We start from the raw sequence: 19785 nt of genomic DNA on the forward strand, positions 1-19785 counted from the left end.
AGCCAGCACTGGGAATTTTAAAAAAGCAAAGGAGTTCAGCTGCAAAAAGAGAAGAGGCAGTACGCTGCACTCACAGTGCAGCTGACCAGAGTGGGGATTGAACTTTATCTGCAGCAGCTGCCCTCCTACAGCTCGGCAGCTGGGGCTTCAGTCCAGGGTTTAGTGACCCACACTAGAGACTCCATTTACAATTAAAGCGGAGATTCCACAAAAATACCAGTCCTTTGCATTGCCAAATCTTTAGATTCATGTGTATATGGTAGCAGCCTAGGATTTAGCAGTCATCTAAAAACCAAGAGTAAAGGAGGAGAAGAAAGAAAAAAAGAACACTGTTCACTGTAGCTTAGTTAGAATTGACAAAAAGAAAGAATTCTTGAAAGGAACATTATAGTCAGAGCTAAGAGCCTTGCAGCTCTCTCAGATCTTCAGATGTTTTAAATGGAAGGCAGTGGGACTTTTCTGCACCACTTGCGGCAGCTAGGACTACATTTATTAAGAATAGAGGTTTTTGGTTGCATTTGTATGTTAGTAAAAATGTTATAACATAGCTGAAACTTCAGCATACATACCATTTTTCTGCACTATATTCTCAAAAAACTTCTCCAAATTGCAGGTCTATGAAAGGCTGTCCTAACGAGCTTACTAGTGTTGTTTATAGCCAAATAGACCTACAAATTCAGAATTCAAAAATGGAAAAAATTGAAATCAGTTTTATCTATGTTGAGTTCTGTTACCTCTCATATTTTGAAAGAAATAGTATTATAGTAGCAAATACATTTTATGCACCTTAAAAGATGAAACTAAGTATTTATATTAAATCCAAAACCAAAACATCCATGAACGGAGAATGAAGTTTAAGAGAACCCGTCCATGCGGGTTTAAGTTCAGTAAGGTTAGTATACATTAGATGCAAATCCACAGACATATATATAGAGAGCACAGCAATAAAAAGTGACTGAGTAATCAGCTACATTCACATCTTGTAGCTGTCTGTATTTTCCATTTTAGATTGAATTATTATTAAGTTGATGTTACAGAAAACTATTAGGAAACTCCATGCAGTGCAAGTAGAATAGCTTTCTGAGACACTCTTTGGCCACGGCAACACTTGGCACTCTACCTTCTTCCATTTTAGCTCGATTCAGTGCTCACTTACGTGCACTACTGAAAAACATTCTCATTTCCAGTTTGAGTTTGTTCAAGTTCCTGTGTAAGCTTCTGGTGCTTACTTTCCTTGTTTGGGAGCAAGATGTCTCCTGGTATATTCTTATAATACTTGTTTGATTATAATTAATGGTCTTTGGATAAGGTACATAGACTTCAGCACTGTCTCAGAGTGATTTTTTCCTTTTGGTAACCCCTTCCAATTTTTCAGTAAAGGTAGATGAGAACTGTATGCATTATTCCAGCCTCCACCACGCAAGAGGGAAAAATCACTCCTGTACTGATTCCAAGTTACTGTTTGGGTTTTTTTTGTTTTGTTTTTTTTTGTTTTGTTTTGTTTTTTTTTTTTAAGTAAGGCATAGAACTAATATAACTCTTTGATAATATTCACAGTTTGGTCCTCTAAAACTTACTCAGAATCACAAATTTCTAGCATACACTTCCTTCTCTTTGTGTGTGACCTTCATTTGATGTTCCTTTCTCTACAATCTGGATGTTCTAAAGTACCTCTTAATAATTAAAAGGCATCAAGTAATATCATGCCTATTTCAGCTTCTCACTGATAGCTGTTTAGAATTTGAGTCAGCTCTGACTGCACCTGACGTGCTTATTTGGCATTTGAATGTGACAAGCAGCTATTACATGCAACTTTCAGTTATTTTTATCAGTTATTTTTAAGAACCAAACTTATAATCTAATTTAAAAATTGAATTATAATTGTTAGAGAATGCCCTAAATATCCAGAATATATATAGTCCATGTTCTAATTCTTTTTCAGGTGGATCATGTGCTAGCCTTTCTACTATTTTGCGCAAATGTGGCCAGCTACCTAGCCTGTTGCTGTCCAGATCATTTCAACTAGCCCTTTTGATAACGTGTTAGCATAACATCATTCTTTCTGGATATTTTGATCGTAGAATAAAATCTTTTCAGCCAGCATGTTTCACCCTTATTTATGAAGTATCTTTCCTTGTTCCCAACACAGTTCCTGTTTTCAGGAGGAGTAGGGTAAAAACAACTCAAAATATTTCCAGTTTATTTCTATATGCGAAGTGGGGTATGGATGAGAGTACTTCATTCCAATGAATTCCATGTATTCTTTAAATTTCATGTTGGATACAAAGCAGCTTTATTCCAGAGAAACTACTCACAAGTTACCGGCATTATATCCTAGTTTATTTTACAGATTATGATACAGTCATACTTTAGCAAGATAATATGCAATGCCTGCAGAGCACAGCATCACTAAGTAACAATGCAGAAATGTGCTGTCACTGATATTTGATAAGCTACAGCATGTATTTTAAAGCCTTATCAGAAAGCCACGTTCACTTTCTAGATTTGGTATGTCACAGCAACTGGGAGAAACCAAAAATACCAGTAACTGCCCTAGGCAACAGCTCTTCCAAGTTACATATACTTTATTTTGTAGAGTTACAAATAGATAAATATATAGTTTATTTTTACAGCACTAATTCTGCTGTAAGGAGCCGTTCTGCAGTGCGATCTGAGGCAGTTGCATCTTTCCAGGAACTCTATATCAAAAAGGAATTGGGGACCTTCAAGTTCTGCCTTCAGACATCTCAGGCTCACAAATATTCACAGATCCTTCCACTGAAATTCAAGTATCCCGGAAAATGGCTGTAAGGAACTGACTGCTCTGAAGCTGGAGGAGAGGAAGTCTTTCCACTAGCAGTATCCCCAGATTTCCTAGCAAGGGCAGCTCTTTTTACCAGCTGGGCTCTCGAATCTCTTTTTACAGGTCTATATTCTACACTTTTGATGGGAAGGCATGTCTGGCCTGGCATATTAATATTGATATGCCTGCAAATACTAACACAAAACTTTAGATTATCATAGGTTTTATTTCACCCACCTTCCCATTCAGTTCATATTCTCCCTGTTGCAGCTGAAGGCGTAATCCAAGCAGGCCTGAGCGCTATGCCTCCTCTCCAGGATAAATGGCAATGTGCTCAGACAGATGGATCATTGCAAAGACAGGACCTGAGAATGCTTCGGCACTCCTTTAGACATAAGAGTTGATTTTATTCATCCCTTGGTCCTATACAAGCTCTGTCACCTCATGCTCACATTTTACTCAGAGTAGGTTGTGAAGCTTTAGTTTAGCCTAGAATCTGTAGCAAGTATTTCCCTTCCTGCTGATTTTTCCTGTAGTAGGGAAGGGCACATAACGTATAGCAGATATCACTCTCTGCCAGAAATGTATTTGCTTTTAGGAGAAGATTCACAATATCTTTTCCACTGCTGTAAGGAGGATCTTCATCAACCAAGGCTACACCTCTTGAGAAATAGCATGATTGCGTGACCATACAATGCACCATACAAAAGTACTATAAAACTTCCAGTGAGGCACCATTAGCTGCAAGAGGCAATTTCTTTTATTGGATAAAGATTGCCCAGAGAGGTTGTTGAGTCTCCTTCTCTGGAGATATTCAAAGCCTGCCTGGATGCAACCTTGTCTAACATGCTCTAGGTGACCCTGCTGAACAGGGGGGTTGGACTAGATGATCTTCAGAGGTCTCTTCCAACCTTATCAGTTCTATGATTCTATGATAAACTGACAGAACAGAGAAGCTATCATGCACAGAAACCCTTCTTGTGGTATGAAATAGAAGCTACATCCTCCAAGCTAAGTACAAGCAAGTACAAGACTTTAACTTGATTTATGTTAATGTACTAAATGGTTTGAGAGAACCTGACAAGCAGAGATGGATACCAGAAAGAGATAAGGCTGTAAAGCTCCACAAGAGAAATAGTTAATCTCTTGTAGATCTGTAGAGAGTAAACCAAGAGCAGGAAGTAGAAAAAATCAGTAGCATGCCACAAAACTGATTGTTCTCTTCAGTTGGTGGTGTTTAGTATGCACCACACTTCTGAACTGCACTTGCCAGACTGATCTGGTTAAGCTATTTCCTTTGAGCATCATGAGAGAGGTGAAAGGAGTACTTCCTTGTGTAAATGTTGACAGTATGACAGTAAGCAATGTTTGTCCTGTACTGATTGAAAACTCAGCCTAGTGCACAGTGGCAGTTTGGTTTCTTCGTAATTCATAGACCAACTCACTTGTTTCCAGAAAAACAGCAGCTAGCCAATATACTTGTACAGATGTACTAAGAAATGCTATTCGTCTTACCACCTTCCCTTCCTAGCCTCCAGATTTGCTCAACAGTTACAAAACACTTTTCATACACTTTAATAGGTTAATCTCAAACGAGACTCAGAGCAATTGTTCCCATCTTGCACTGAGCTTAAAAGTTACCACTGCTATTTCAGATGAGGAGAAAGTCTTCTGTGCCTGAAAGTTTCTGTGTTTTTCTCCCTAACTTTATCAGTTGGCCTCTCAAAAAATTACCAGTCCCATACAAACTCATCTATGCTTTTATCCACAGACCATAGTAGTTACAAAACTCTCCTTTACCTTTCAGCTGTCTTGTTCTCTTGTTTCCTTGCGTCACTGACATTATATAACTAATACCAACTTCTATTTTATGTGAATAATATCAAAAGCTAGCAGTTCAGGGAGACCTGTGTACTGTTCTCTGTAAGGTTTATCCCCTGACCACAGTTAACAAAGCAGTTAAAAGTCACTTTATCAGGTAAATCCTTACTGAAGCACAAGCGGGAATCAGACAGTAGCGGAGTTGGTAGAGGGTTAGAATCAAATAGAAGAAACGTGTCTTCAACAAACATATCGCTTGACTCACACTACCTCGTGGTGGTCTCTCTCCTGTAAAATAACCTCTATGAGAACTCCCTGCTATGTTGCTAGTTTGACATATTAACATAAAAAAGGGAGTCCCAATCTCTTGACATCATGAGGATTTATCAAATTTGTCTGGCATGAATACAAAAATCATGAACTGAAGGAGATTAAACTGACAAAGAGTGCAACAAAACTTTTCCCCCAACACAAACATCAGATTATATGAAGAGTCTCACATTGTTAGGTCATCTAGTTTAGGTCCTATAGCAAGAATGAATTTTAAAAGCAATCTATTTTTGAATAGTTATAATGTCTTCCACGCTTTCCATATGTAGAAGATGAAGGACTGGACCTGTCTCCAAGAATGTATATTAACAGAATATAAACATGCATGGCATCACTGAATAAAATTTGCTTCTTTCTTTGCCAAATAACATGGCTATGATGAAAAAAATCTCAAATAATACTTTTTTCCTACATCAAAAATTTTAATTTTCATGAATACTAATATAATGTCGATATTATGTTAATAACTCACTTTTTTTACCACTAATTTGTCCAGTTTTTGAATCTTTCTCATATAACTTTAGGTACCTAGAACCTTTAATAATTAGTCTTAGACTAGAAGAAATTGCCTTTGTCCCTCAAGACAATTAATAGGCACTCCTAAAATTTTTAACAGTTTCCATTTTTGTAAGGGTCTTAAAATTCCCGGCATGATTTTATAATTTAAATCGTATTTAATCTTCACTGAGAATTTTGCTCTTTAACCAGTTTGCTGCTTTAAAAAAATCATTGCAAATCCTCAGTTGGTATTAATACCACAGCTTACTGAAATCTGAGAAAAACCTTTTGGCTATTAGCCGCCTTTGGCTATGAAAAGTTTTCTTTGATAAAACAACTTTAGAAATACTTTCACAACTCTAATCCCAGTGAGTCATGTTTCCTCAAAGAAAAGAAAAAATCTTTCTTCCTGTACTAGAACAGGTCTCAGAAATAACTGTTAATATTTAAGTAAGCGCTATCTGAACAGCAAAGTACCTTTCACCTGAAGGCTTCATTTTGACCTGCTTCAAATCCAATCTTAAGTTCAGCAGAGTATTTTTTTTAAGCTAGCTACCACATCAGAGATAAGACTCTGAGATAAGATAGTATTTTATTTTCTAAATCATGAGAACTAATGTGCTCCAGAGGCAAAATCTTCACAGCAGGTGTAGAACATGGAGATCAAGGAAATCCTGCTAGCCAACATAAGGACAGAGCTTTTTACCAGCAGCTAAGTGAGGAGCAGTCTTTCCTGCTCCTTTGTACAGGGCTGGCTCCACTGTAGAATGCTTTTCACTATATGCAAAATGTTAAACTTGCTAATCTGCAGGCCTTTCTCCACTGGAACTTAGTACTTTAATCATCCAAATGTTCAAATATTACTTAACAGAATGGAAAAGTTCTGCCCCACAGCTTTCAAAACCCCGCTGTGCAAGAGATAGCATGCAGCTTCATTTCAGTTAGTCTCTTTTGTGTCAGAGGCTATACAAGTACACAGCGTATAGATCTATAGTTAATAAGGAGATTTTGCATCCATCCAAAATCTTGCTTTCGGAGGGATACCTACTATACACTTCTCTAACTCACTGAAGTCAAAAACAGTCCACTGCCTTTGCCAGAGCTACTAAAAACAAAACTTCTGTGTTTCTATGTTAATACTACATTTGAGATGCTTGTTGGCAACTTGTTCTATAAGGGAACTTAATGTAACAGAAGAGCGATTGACAGAGGTGGGTGCCATGAGGTTCAAAAACAATTTAGGACTCTGCGTGCTCCAGACAAACACATTCATGACCACTCCCAAGAAAGAGCAAAACAAAACCCATCACCACAGGAATATACTATAGTCAAGCACATGGTTTAAAAATCATGTCTAACAGTTAAGTACCAGGTTTGTTTAAAGTTTCAAACATGAAAAAGCCCTCTAGTGGCATAGGCATAATATGCTAATTCTCATGCAAGACTGGTCTTTGAGGAGGGAAATTTGCAAGTGTGATTCAAACAACTCAATAATATAAATAATAGGCAGCTTTAGGGAATCGTACTATACATCACAGTAACAAAACTAACACTCCTCATGTGTATTCATCAAAAGAAAATCAGCCTTTAAGTCTTTAAAAGAACATAGCATTCAATTTGGCATCAGCTTGACAGAGATACAATTGTGAGGCAATTCACAGTAGTGGTTTTATGTTTAATGTGGGTGGAAAGAATATGCCTGAAGTCTCTTCACAAGAGAGACAATCAAGGTTGAGGTGCTTGTCTCCAAAAAGAGTTTGTTATTAACTTCCTCCTCCTTTTGCATATCTTTAAGAAAAATAGTTTCTGGATTACATGGCAGGGAATGAAAACAAAACTGATAATATCCCTAAATCCCACCATGACTCAAGTTCCTGGTGAGTAGTAATCATCTTTTAATAAGCTCATTATGATAATAACGAGAAGTGACTGATGTCCTCTATGAGCTCTAAGAGTAAAATATCCATAAAAAAGCTTGACATCTATGGAAAAAAACAGCTATGGAACTCCAAATGTAATTGAAGAGCTTCTGTTAAACCCTGGCAGTAGCCCCAGATATTTGAGTTTCATTGTACTAAACATACTACAAGTCCATACAATGGGGCAGGCCCTGAAGCACATAGAGGTTAAATGGTGGGGAAGAAGGGAGTAATAGTGTGATGCCCAAAGAAAGAAAGAGAAACCCAAAGTAGAAAACCTTGTGCCCACAGAAAGCCAGGATAACATCCAGATGTGCCAAATATCAGTCCAAAATGGGAAGTATAAATATGCACTATGAAGTCTTTTTCCAAATCTTACTTTGTGAGTGTGATTGAATCTTCCAGTGTGCAAGTGAATACCAGTGAGTTATTGGTAGACATATCCCGTCTTTGTGCTACACACATTGGTTTCATATGGTACCAAATATTTCTGTCTTTCCAGGAGAAAAAAGAACAAGTCAAATACAGAAATACAATATTTAAACTTCATTATATTACTATCTTTAAGGAAGTAACAAGAACATAAAAACAAGACAGATTGGGAGAATATTAGACTGAAGATACCAGCACAATCCCATGCTTAAGAACATCTCAGATTTTTCGGGCAGACAGGCCACTCAGAGCTTCAAGTACCTCCTCTTCTACCATTAAAAGTCTTGAACAGCAAGTTACTTGTGTTCTCCCTCTGTCTGTCTCTCTCCTTCGTCTAAAGAATAACACATAAATTCCCTTTGCTGCAAGCCAAGTTTAATGTTTGGGGATGTTTTGACTATGAAAGTTTTGACAAGCCTACCAAATGCTCACTTGAATTTCACTGTCAACAGTACTGCATTGAAATGAGAGCTTCTGCTTCAAAACGAGGTATGTGATTTTCTGAAGCACTGCTTGTACACCCCTATGCAGTGAGAAAACTAGAAATAAATGTTTATCTGAAGAAACAATGTTTATGCAAATTTAAATGCCCCCCATCAGTATGTCTACATGCGCATAATAAGCATATTTCAGCTAGCACCGAGCTGAGAAATACACAGCATTAATTTATATCCCCAAAATTGCATCATCATGGCACTAAACCTGACTTATTAGCCATGTCTCCTACTAAGGCTCATTAGTCCTCATTCAGGACCGGACCAGCATGGCTGTGATGTTTCCTTGTCCCAGACGTAACTCATTCCACACCTAACAGTCAATGCACTCCACAACATTAGATGCTAATCTCTAGCATGTAAAAATACTATAGCAGATAGTAAAGCCCACCAGTGAAGCCAGTCAGTTCTTACAGGACTGGAACCTTCCAGTACAAAGACAGTTCACACACAAAGCAGCTGTCTTTGGCAAGGGTCATGGAAAACAGCTCCTGAAAATAAACGGACAGAGGCGTCGAGGCACATAACGCCTAGATCTAGGTTCTACTCGCAGCTATAAACACTGACTTACAAAGCCCTGGTTGACTTCCAGTATGAGCCTCCAGTCATGTCAACGCAGGCCACGAAGGAAAGAATGATTTCAAGTACCAGTGGGCTTCCGCTCCTAGCTCTGCCATGGACTACTTGGGCAAGACGCTTCTACTCTGCCTCAATTCCACACAGTCTGCTCCAATGGTATGACAGTGGGAGAGTCCCACAGAAAAGCCTAATATTAGGCTTAGTCAGACACATTGTGACTTGAAATCATTTTCGTCCTGTAGTTTGAAGCTGACTTGCTGAAGTTGCACGCTGAATGAAGGAGGTTAGATAGATCTTTATCTTTTCCCCAATCAAATAATCTTTTTCTTATGGTTTCATTTTTAAATTAGGGCAATTTTAAACCATGACTTTCACTCAGTAGCTTTAGTTCATTTCCAGCCTCCTGTTACTTTCCTTTGCCCCATCTTTCTCAAAATTTGTCATGATTTTTACTATGATTAAATTTATTTAGTGTTTCACCTATCACTTGTTTATTGTCTGACTCACTTGCTCTCTTCACTGCTGTTTTTTTAACTCAAAGCACACATTGTACTTCCCAGATTTAGCAATCTTTTCTCAATCTTTCTTTGTTGTTGTCTAGTATTTGCTTATGAATGGCTTTCATGAGCTCTCTATCAGCCTTGAAAATCTTTGAGTATGCTAACTTGAAAAGGAAAGGAAGTCATTACAACATGGCTCATCAGCTTCTCAGTCAAGCAATAGGCTTTGCACTCCCACCCCCCTAATTTTCAGCATGCAATTTCAGCAATTTCTTTTATGAGACAAAATGCAAGATTTGAAAATATTAAAAAAAAACCTCACACAGATGAAATCATGGAAAACAAGAATAAGTACAAATCAGGTCTCAGTGCAAGAGTGTATCAGTGGATTCTGTAACCAGCAATACCCCAGCTGAATACAGAATATGTCTTAAGAACTGACGGAACTCTCTGCTCTTGCAAACGAATACTTCAAACTTCTACATCTATTATTGACATATATGTTGACCTCTAGTTCTTAACAAGGGCTTAACAAGTCCAGAAGATTGCATGTGAACTGTTCATATAAGTTATATCTTTATTAGCTCAAGATCGTTGATTTTCTATCATGGTTGAATGATTTCTGATTGGTTAAGCAGGTAGAACATGGTCTTATTTGTATGCAATAAACATGTGGACATACGCTTAACTGTCCTTAGTCTTCTCCTCATGGAAGATGAATGTTACTCTGTGTGGGTCTAAGCTCTAACAAGAGCAGAAGACAACAATAAAATTATGAAGTAAATATAAAATATACCTTTGAAGCAGAGTTGTGTAAGTTTCTGAAACACTGGCATAATCTAAGTAAGCACTAATGCTTCTGGAAGTGGTTCATCCTAATCCTATGTTTAGCTAACTAGTCTGAATGGTTCCTTTAGGTTTGCTCTACAGGTAAAAGGGGAGGGACACATGGGACAGATTGTAGACAGAATATCTTGCTTGGCAGTTAGGTGAATCATTCTCTGCAGGTGTCGTTTTCCTTCCTTTCACCCAAGACTATAAGGAAAGGTTAGCTGCACATGTTAGCCCTGACTTTGAGCTAGTTAAGAAAGGTGAATCATGCTTCTCACCTTTGTCACCACTAGCTACACATAAAGGGAGAATACTTTTTCTTTCATTGATAATTTTTTTAAGCCAGAAGTTGTGGCAGAGCAACACTAACAGGTGGCATGGGGGAAGAAAAACCTCCATTTCCTTCAACATGTTTAAGTATGAGGATTGTCCCGATGTTTGTAGATTCATACACAAACATTTTCTCTCCAATTAACAGTAAAACAAGCAGTTGTCCACTTGTCTGCTCGCTGAGGATGATTATCTATCAACCAAGTTAATGGATGGTGTCCTATCATGTAGCAATAGCAGATTTACAAATGTTAACTGTTGGAAATAACTATGACATACAATTTATAATAAATAACATCTTCAGGACAGTCTGAAAACTAGCTGAAGAAAAGGTTGTGCATTTCCTGGCATTCAGTATATTTTAACTATTTGTACCTTTTCTTGCCAACCTCCCATCTCTTTGTCCAGACTCATCTGTTCTGTGCTCACCCTTTTTTTCCTGTGTAGAACATTGAAACGTTGTAGAAGATAGATGGGAAGATGGAAATCGGAAGCAATAGCGGTCAGTGCCAGGGAAACATTGATCTATTCCAAACTAAGGCTTACCTTGTCACTGAAGGTTCCCTAAGGAACAGACTGCTAGAACTCTTTCACTTCAGTCTGGCAAGACTAAATAAGCAAATTTTCAATAGCACATGCTGTAGATTTGTGGTCACTTTGAGGAAAAAAAACATTCAATGTGAAAAAGGACAGAAGAAATTAGCTAAAAGAAAACTTGTCGATCTCACTAGGCAGCAGCAGATCAAAGGCTGGTTTATTAAATCATACTGCACAGCAGATATGGCAATTTAAATATAAATATCAAGTTGGCATTTCTTGGACAGAACTAGCAGCAATACCTGCCAAGTAATTTTATTTACCAGATGTTTTAGAAAGTGACTTCACATGCAAGGAATAAAACCCACACCAGAGACCAAAATGAGAATAGGTGCATAACATCAGTGAAAGCTGTAATAGGGGGTTACAGAGGCAAAGAGCAATGTAAACATGCTCTTGACACATTACGTTAAGGACCTCAGTGAGAGAGATGAACATAACAGAGATATGTGCTGGAATAAATATAAAATAGCTTTTCAGAAGGTGCAACTACTCTGCAGAGTAAATCAAGACATTTGGATTTTAGCCTCTTGAAGAGGCACAAATGCTGATTAAATGAGCTGAAGAACAACTACAGGTAGTGAGAATACACAAATGTTATATTCATCTCAAACTGCCAGGCTCTTTTAATAGATCTAGGTTTCTTGACAGCGGCAATAAAACAGAACATCCAAGATTAGATTTGAAAGTAAGGTGAAACGTTACACAAAGAAATCCTCCATCTCTCTGGCAAGCATATTTTGCCAGTGACTGTGGCCCTAGATTGCTTACTACCTCTTACGCAGTTGAACATATTGTATACTACGATCTTATTGCACTAGCAGAGACTCCATTTTAAAAGATGATGTAGAAGAGCCCCCTTTTTTTCTATATATTCATTTATATAGAGGAAAAATCCTCTATATACAGTTAGATCCTTGCACCTACCTGCTGGTAAAGCTGAAATGAAGTCTGTACCTGCTGATGGCTCCTCCCTGAGCTTCCTGCACACACTCAGGATTATGCTTTGCAATGCTCCTTAGGATGACAGTAGTTGCCCACCCCACCTCCCCACCCCCCAAAAATCATTTTAAGCCTGCACTTCCTAATATTATGCTTGTAATCATTAGTTCCTTTTGGTCCGTGAAATAAGGCTTAAATTATGCAGTTCTGGCAGTGTAATTACATGTAATCACAGGTGGTTACATGGCTTTGCAGTACAGAACAGATTGCTTTTCCAGATAAGGTATTTTTTTTGTTAAAAATTAGTTTTGGAGATCTGTTTTTAATAACAACCTAGACTTTAAAAAATGCTGTTCTTACATAAGAAAAGCAGAGGAGACTTCAAAGAAATAGTAATCTGATTAAATTCTGTCATACCAAAAAAAATTTTCCACAATGGGAAAAAGAGGAAGAGAAGGCATCTATTTATTTATGTTCACCAAAACATGCACTTGGAGGCCCTGATGGAGGTGCTAGAATATTCAGGGCCTGATCTCAAGCTCATTGATACTGAAGGAAAAAAAAATCTAATGTTTTGCACCTTGGAGTCACTCACAGATTTTGTGCAGAGACAGTATAGTATTTCACGCCAATTTCATTTTATTTTTCAAACACTTCTTAGGCCATCACATTCCCATCTCTAAATACTTTGTGAACATCTCAACAAAATAATAGCCAATGATTAAAATGTTTGCATTTGTCTCAGTTTTTTGCTAGAAAAAATGCCAAGCTAACCAGAGAAATGCTCTGAGGCATATTGAAACTGGGGTTTATATTAGGTTTGCAATTTCCTCAACACTTGTATTTACTCATTACATATCACCATTCTTTCATTGTAATCAAGGCTGTGGTGGAGGAAGAAGAAAGTAGGAATATGGTATTTGTTGCCCTTCCCCTCCACTAGCACATGAAGTCATGCCAAACTAATAACAAGACAGCAGGAAATATTTGCAAGTGCACATTTTCAGAAGTGGTAGACACAGAAGAGCCTAAGCCAAATTCAGAGAAGTGCACTGCAGCTCTCAACATTGCATTATTTTACCTTTATGTACCAACTAGGCTGGTGAAAATCCCAGTCCCAGCACAGACGCCTAAGGTTCTTCATACAGCCACGTGTTTCTCCAAAAGGATTCACCAAAATCATTGTGTTCAGCAGGAAATGCGTTGATAGTGCCATGGAGACACATTGAGGCAGCCCCTCTCAGAAAGGCACCAAAAGATGAATAACGTAAGGGAACACCACCTCCCCTAAGGAATCACGAACACGGTGCCTCACCTGAACTTCGCTCCCCACAGTCGCAGGGCAGAAGCCACATTTGAACTTTTTAATTTTAACTTTAAGGTCACAGGTTAGTCACTGTTGTCCTACAGCTTGGCAGTCACAGCTGCTCTGAGAACGAGCATATGCTAATCCCATTCCTTCACAAGCAGAAGGGACTGATTGACATCCACCCACATGTAAGGATGGTGCGCTGCACTCTAGTGGCCAATAGATTTATCACCCTGAAGAAGCAGCATTTTGAAACTAAGCAGTTCCACATGTACTAGGATAGGCATGACCATAGGGTCAGCCAGAAGTAGTTTTTTCCAGCGCCGAAGACTTCACATTCTCGTTGGTAATGTCACCATCACCAAAACAATTTTCAGTCTCGCAACACACAAGCCGGGACAAGAAAGGAGAGTTCACTCAACCTTTTTTTTCAGTCAGAAGCATCATTTTTAGGTCCAAAGGGATGTACGACTAGTGGATATAGATGTATGCTAAGCTAATTATACCTACTTTCTTTTCCAGGAATCTGAAGCTAAGGTATCTGCTGAAGTACAAAGTGTTTTCCTTCTGAAAACATTGCCAGAGAAGAAATATGGGCCAGCCTAACCTTCCATCATACAGAGCAACGGGCATAATAGCTGCTCTAGCAAAAGTCTTGACCAACCTGTATCTCCAGCACAAGCAGGACAGGCAACATTGTTCACTAGCAACAACATCAGCTATCTTCCTGTGGGCTAACAGAAACAAACTTTAACAAGCCTAGGGGAAAAGCTTCCTCCACAACAGGGCTGTCTTCAAGGATCCCCTTCCCAAAAGGCTGAGCCATCTTTCTATCGAAATCTTTGTCTAGGGACTGATTCTTAAGATGTGCAACTTCACTGACAGAATAACAATTTTCACTCTGCATGCTGCCAAAGGGTCCTTTCATCCCAATTTATTCTTGCATCCTGGCAAAGTTCACCAGTATCTGCTGTGCAAGGGACCACCAGCAATTTTCTGTTTTCTGAGAACTGGATAGGTGATTTGAGGAGGCAAGTATAAGACAGCTGAAGTAGCTTCATTAAACAAAGATCAGAGGTGGGCAGAAGGTTAGGCCTGGGGATGAAACAGGAATGTCCTGCCAGCATTGCTGTTTGTGCCCTCATGTAAGAGCACTGTGGACAGAAAACCCATGCAGAGTAGGGTTCAGCCGTTGCTCTCCTAAAGACTCAGAGTTTGAGCCTCAGCCTAAGTAATGAGGGGATTTTCTACAGCTGCAGGATCGTGTACCTCCCAGGTATAATAGGAAAGGTACAAGTCCTCTGCTTTACTGCTAGACTTATCCTTCATGAGGCACACGCTCATCTATCAATAAGCACATGTTGAGATGTTCTCCTACATAACCCCTCTTTCCCAGGTCTTGTTCTGTCAGCTCCTTTTCTTGTGTTCAGGTTCTGTGCATGTCCCCAAACTCAATTCATAAGTTTTCTTGCTGTGCTCAAAATTAGATAAACTTATAATGGCTCTACCAAGGAGACTCTACTGCATAAAAATGTATATAGTCATTATTTATTATCTTGGGTTTCATGGTACATAATTTAAAGGAATATACATTCTGAACTTACCTGACACACTTGTGAATGCATAAAATTTATTTGCAAACACTGCTACAACATTGGTCTACTTGAAAGAGGAAGTAAAAGCAAACATACTTTCCTTTAGGCAGTTGGTTGAACTGCTAGAAACACTGCATGTCATTAGAAATACAACTGTGCATGGAGTAGAGACAAAAGTTGTGTTATGTGCCTCTTTTTGTAGGATTATTCCCACCTGAGGCATACTCTGATCTCAGCAGTGCCCATATTACAGAGCACAACATTTTTCTGATGACTTTACTCCTAGCGTGAAGTACAGAAAATAAGTGTTTTTCTGGGTGCTGTACAAACCACACATGACACACTCTGGCTATGTTCTCTGTTATGATGAACTATTTCATTACAGTGGTAACTATCCAGTTATTACAGGACTAGAGTAGCAAACCACTTTTGCAATTATTTCTTAATTTCCTCATGCTCAAGGAAACTCTGCTTATAAGACTACATACACTTAGGCTCTGAGGACTATAGATATTCTCTCTACTACTGAACCTCTATATAGCCATGACTGCAAAAGCAAAAAAGCCTGTGCAAGAAACACACATCCCACATGCATCCCCCCAGCATCTGCACATGCTATCAGAAGGGATCTCTGTTACATGCACTGGCATGGCTATATGCATTTTCCAGGTTTATGGCAGCAAGCTGGTATCAGGGTTGGATTATAGAAATCAACGCTGAGGATCAAAGCCAGCTACCTTCAAAAAGCTCTTGTATGTACAGTCTGCCTATCAAATCGGACATCTCACCATCTTGCTCTGATATACGTTTTGGCTTTCCATTAGATTCTATGCTAGTATAATCAAAGCTGGCCAAGTATTTTTGCTTGTGGCTTTCAGTGTAACAACTATGATAAAAGGATACCACAAAACCAGCCACCACAAATCAATACAGACAAAAGGACTAGCATTAAGTCTGATACCTGCTTTTGCTGGAGGACACCTTGGGCTATCAAAGTAGGGTCCATCACAAGTTTTCTCCACGTATCATTTTTAGTTCAAGCATTCTTAATCATTTTTAATCATCTTCAGCTCACAGTATAAAAATTTCACTATTTTTTCAGCTGCCCTGAAGAATAGACAAAATTAGAATTTCTAATTGAAAAATAAGCAACTATGCACAAGTATAATGGGCTTTCTTCACTTCCTACAGAGAATAAAAAGGGAGAGGAGACACACGCTCAATTTTTCTTTGCAGTTACTTTGGAATAGTCATAAAAATCAGGAAGAGACTACATAAGTTTGGTTGCTACTTAAATATGTGATAACAAAGCTTTTATTACTTACAAATGTTAAAAAAAATCCCAATCCACTGTGCTATCAAAAGCTCTTTAGTAGGTATGCTGACACATTTTATCATAAACTTATTCTTTTCTTTTTTTTTTTTTTTTTTTTTTTTTTTTGTTATTAAGAGAATGGAATGGAACTACACAGATTTAAGTGTTCACCAGGGTTAATTGCATCTTCATTATAAGGCCTTACCAAGAGAAACTGGTAAGCCTTTCCTTTACACACACAAGGCTTCACATTCTTACACAACAGACTTTTATTTCCCTCTTTAATCTTAACAAGGCATGGTTTGTTGGGAGATACTGTTTCTTCTATTAGAAGAACTGAGATAGCTAGAAAAAAAATGAGGGTACACAAGCTTTATGTTTCAAATAGGAGACTTTAAGTTGAAATTTGAAACAGTTGGTCCAAGTTAGGCTCATCAGTTAGGCACTTTAGGAAAGTAGGTACTGTTGAGCAGAGGAGCACACTAACAAGCAGAGAGGTAAGAACGCTGTTAGTCACAGGGGACAGAGAAATACACAGGTACTCAGTGCCATGGAACATAAAAGCTATGTTCATGATCGTTAAGTGGTTGGAACTTTTAAGTTGTATGGAGTAAATATAGAAAGACATTTTCTGACAACAACACTGATAAGCTAAACTAGAGATTAGTCTGACTGGACAATGTGGTGTCCAGCAGAAACTGGTAAATTATTTGACTCAAATCCCCTTCCTCCTTTGTCCTTTTCACTGACTATTTGTGGTTCTTCAGGACACCATTGCGAATGCCTGACCAAAGATTCTGCAGTTGATTTTTTTTTTTTTTTAATCTCAAATACCAACAAGTAAAGAGAGAAAATCCTAATATGAGTAGAGCACCATGGTCCTACAAAGAGAGGAGAAAAAGTAAACTCTTTCCCCCTCAAAGGGGTTGATACCATTCCAAAACCACAGGGACTGCAGAGTCATTTCAGTCTGCTTCCTCTCCCAGGCTGGACATAAAACACTTTCAACAACTCATTTACTCAATTAATTTACTTAATTGGCTTTTACCCAATTAAGAGAATTCAGTCCTGTATATGTGAGGAGACAAGAACGGCTTCTACTGAAGTTTTAAGATTTTGTCACCTAACATTAGCTAAATAATATAATTTGTAAAAGATCCCCTCTCCCAGATTGTCCCTGTGAGAGCCTAGGATGCGAGTTCAAAAGGCCATCAAAGCCTCATAGGCTTACATTTAAAACAACTAATTCTTCTTAAAATGTTAGTAAAATGCCTGATAAAAGCTTGATAACTACTTCCTCATCAACCAAGATAAATTCCAGAACAAGCTTATTCCAGACATAATGTTAGAAATGATAATTTGCATCACACAGAACACTGTGCAACAAAGTAACTGAGAAACCAAAGCTGAATATAACCAAACAGCCACCAGTAGTAAGCATCTTAAAAAGCCTAGGTTTTTTATTTTTATTCCTACTGCTGTCCGGTAGAAATAAAACCTAATCCAGTCAGAGTGTCCTGCTTTTAAATTTAAATATCATCATCTCCCTTTGGGGAAGGAATTAGGGGAAGACTCTTTATTTTCAGTGACAGCACTGAAAATCCACTAGGTCTGCTCTTTTCAAAGACTAAGTGGTTTGCTTAAACTAGAGTATGTGATGGACCAGACATCTGCAGCATCAACTTGCCTCCTACGGAAGTACACTGCGCTTGCTCCGTAAGCACTGAACCACGGCCCTTGAGACTGCAAGGCACTTGTCCTTACACAACGGACCACGGTTCAGAAGATACAAGTGGAGACGAAAGGCTTGCAGAAGCATTTTGCAGTGCCCATCTTTATTGTATCCACAAAATCCAAAGGCAGCGTTTACCGTGCCAGTATGTCTCCCGTTAAGAATCGGAAAGGAGTCAAAGCAGCCTCCGCAGATCTGCATCACTTCCAGGCCGCATGCTTGTGATGGCTGTTCAAGTGCTGCCTACCTGTTTCTCAAGACGAGGGCATATCTGTATTTTGTCAAATCGTGAAGCTGTGCTGTCAAATTTCCTGCAGTCTGTGAAAAGAACAACCGGGAAGTTGTTAAATTACTGAAGGTGATGCTGCTCCTCACTAGCTTCAAAGTACGTGGATAGAAGTCCTACTACCCAGGAAATTCATGATTTAAGACTTCATTACTGAATATTCTTTACAGAGAAATAATTTCACAGGATTTTCTGCACAGAAAAAGAACACTGGTCATTTAGCAAGTGTGCTAGAGAAGTCCTGTTAACAGACTTATTTTTCCTAGGAGAAATTGCATAGGATCTTGACAGGACTGTAGCTGGATTTTAGCAGGTTATTTCAACACTTTTATGGACGTTAACATGCTACTATATATAATCTCTTCTGCTGCTAATCATTTATCTTGTTGAAAGGCTAAGGGCAGTGGACAGGGAAAAACCACCTGACTTAAAACTCTCAGTGATTGTGGGTTTTAGGAACGAAGCTCCTCTCTTTCAAACAGTCTGAGCTATCACAGTCATTGTAAGCACTTTTGAATAGTAGTTCAAACTCCCATGGACGTAGGAGATATCTGTTCCTTAAGACACAAATGGCAGGTACTAAAGCCAGTAGGCACCGTGGCACTCGGCTGCCACTCATGCCGCTGGAAATTAGTCTTTGCCCCCACACTCAGGCACCTACCTTCAGGCTCCTAAGTTTTCAAAATCTCGTCTAATAAATTTCAAGCATCACTGAAAAACTCCCCCAGCCCTGTACCCTCGTTATGTTACAGCATCTTTTCTCCCCCTTGATCTCCCCCAATCTGTTCACACTTAGAGCTGTCAGTCCACGTATCTCTTATTTCCCTCTTTGAGCATGCATCTGAGCAGCACCTTCCTGGCTTCTCCTGCACACTCCACCACTAAGGGGAGCAGTTTCACTGTTTTCACTGGAACAGCTGGCTCCTCTGGAAAGTGGTTTGTCTCCCCCTTTCCTTCACTGGAGCTGATGCTCAAAATTTTACTTTACATTCCTCCATACCACCCTATGTTTGGCCTTAAAACAGTGTTTTGTGATGTGTGATGCCACACCTGGGTTACAGGCAGTGAGTCTACAATCACAACTCACTACCTGGAGCAGCAACTGAAAATTTGGGATGGACCCACCTTACATCTCCTGCTCTGAGGGCACTGTACTCAGACTATTAGGTCAAGATGAACATGTGTGAAAGCAGTAAAGGCAGAAAGTCAAGTAGGTCTGCCTCCATCTTCCAGTAGTGAGCTGTTCAATCAGTTTAGGAACTTTCTTGCACATTTAGAGGGAACGAGCAAGACAATTCTGACTCCACAGAAGACAGCTAGTATCATACTGTGCTTTAACACACACACCTGATTTTAAATATACAGAACCAAAAAAGCATGACTGACAGTCTAGTCAATTTGACAGAGGCGGAACCTTCACGCTGTACAAGACTCCTCCGTCTCTTTCCTCCAGCTCCCCCTGCCCTTTCCCT

Source organism: Rhea pennata, chromosome 3 (genome assembly GCF_028389875.1).
Source record: "Rhea pennata isolate bPtePen1 chromosome 3, bPtePen1.pri, whole genome shotgun sequence".
In the NCBI taxonomy this organism is placed as follows: Eukaryota; Metazoa; Chordata; class Aves; order Rheiformes; family Rheidae; genus Rhea; species Rhea pennata.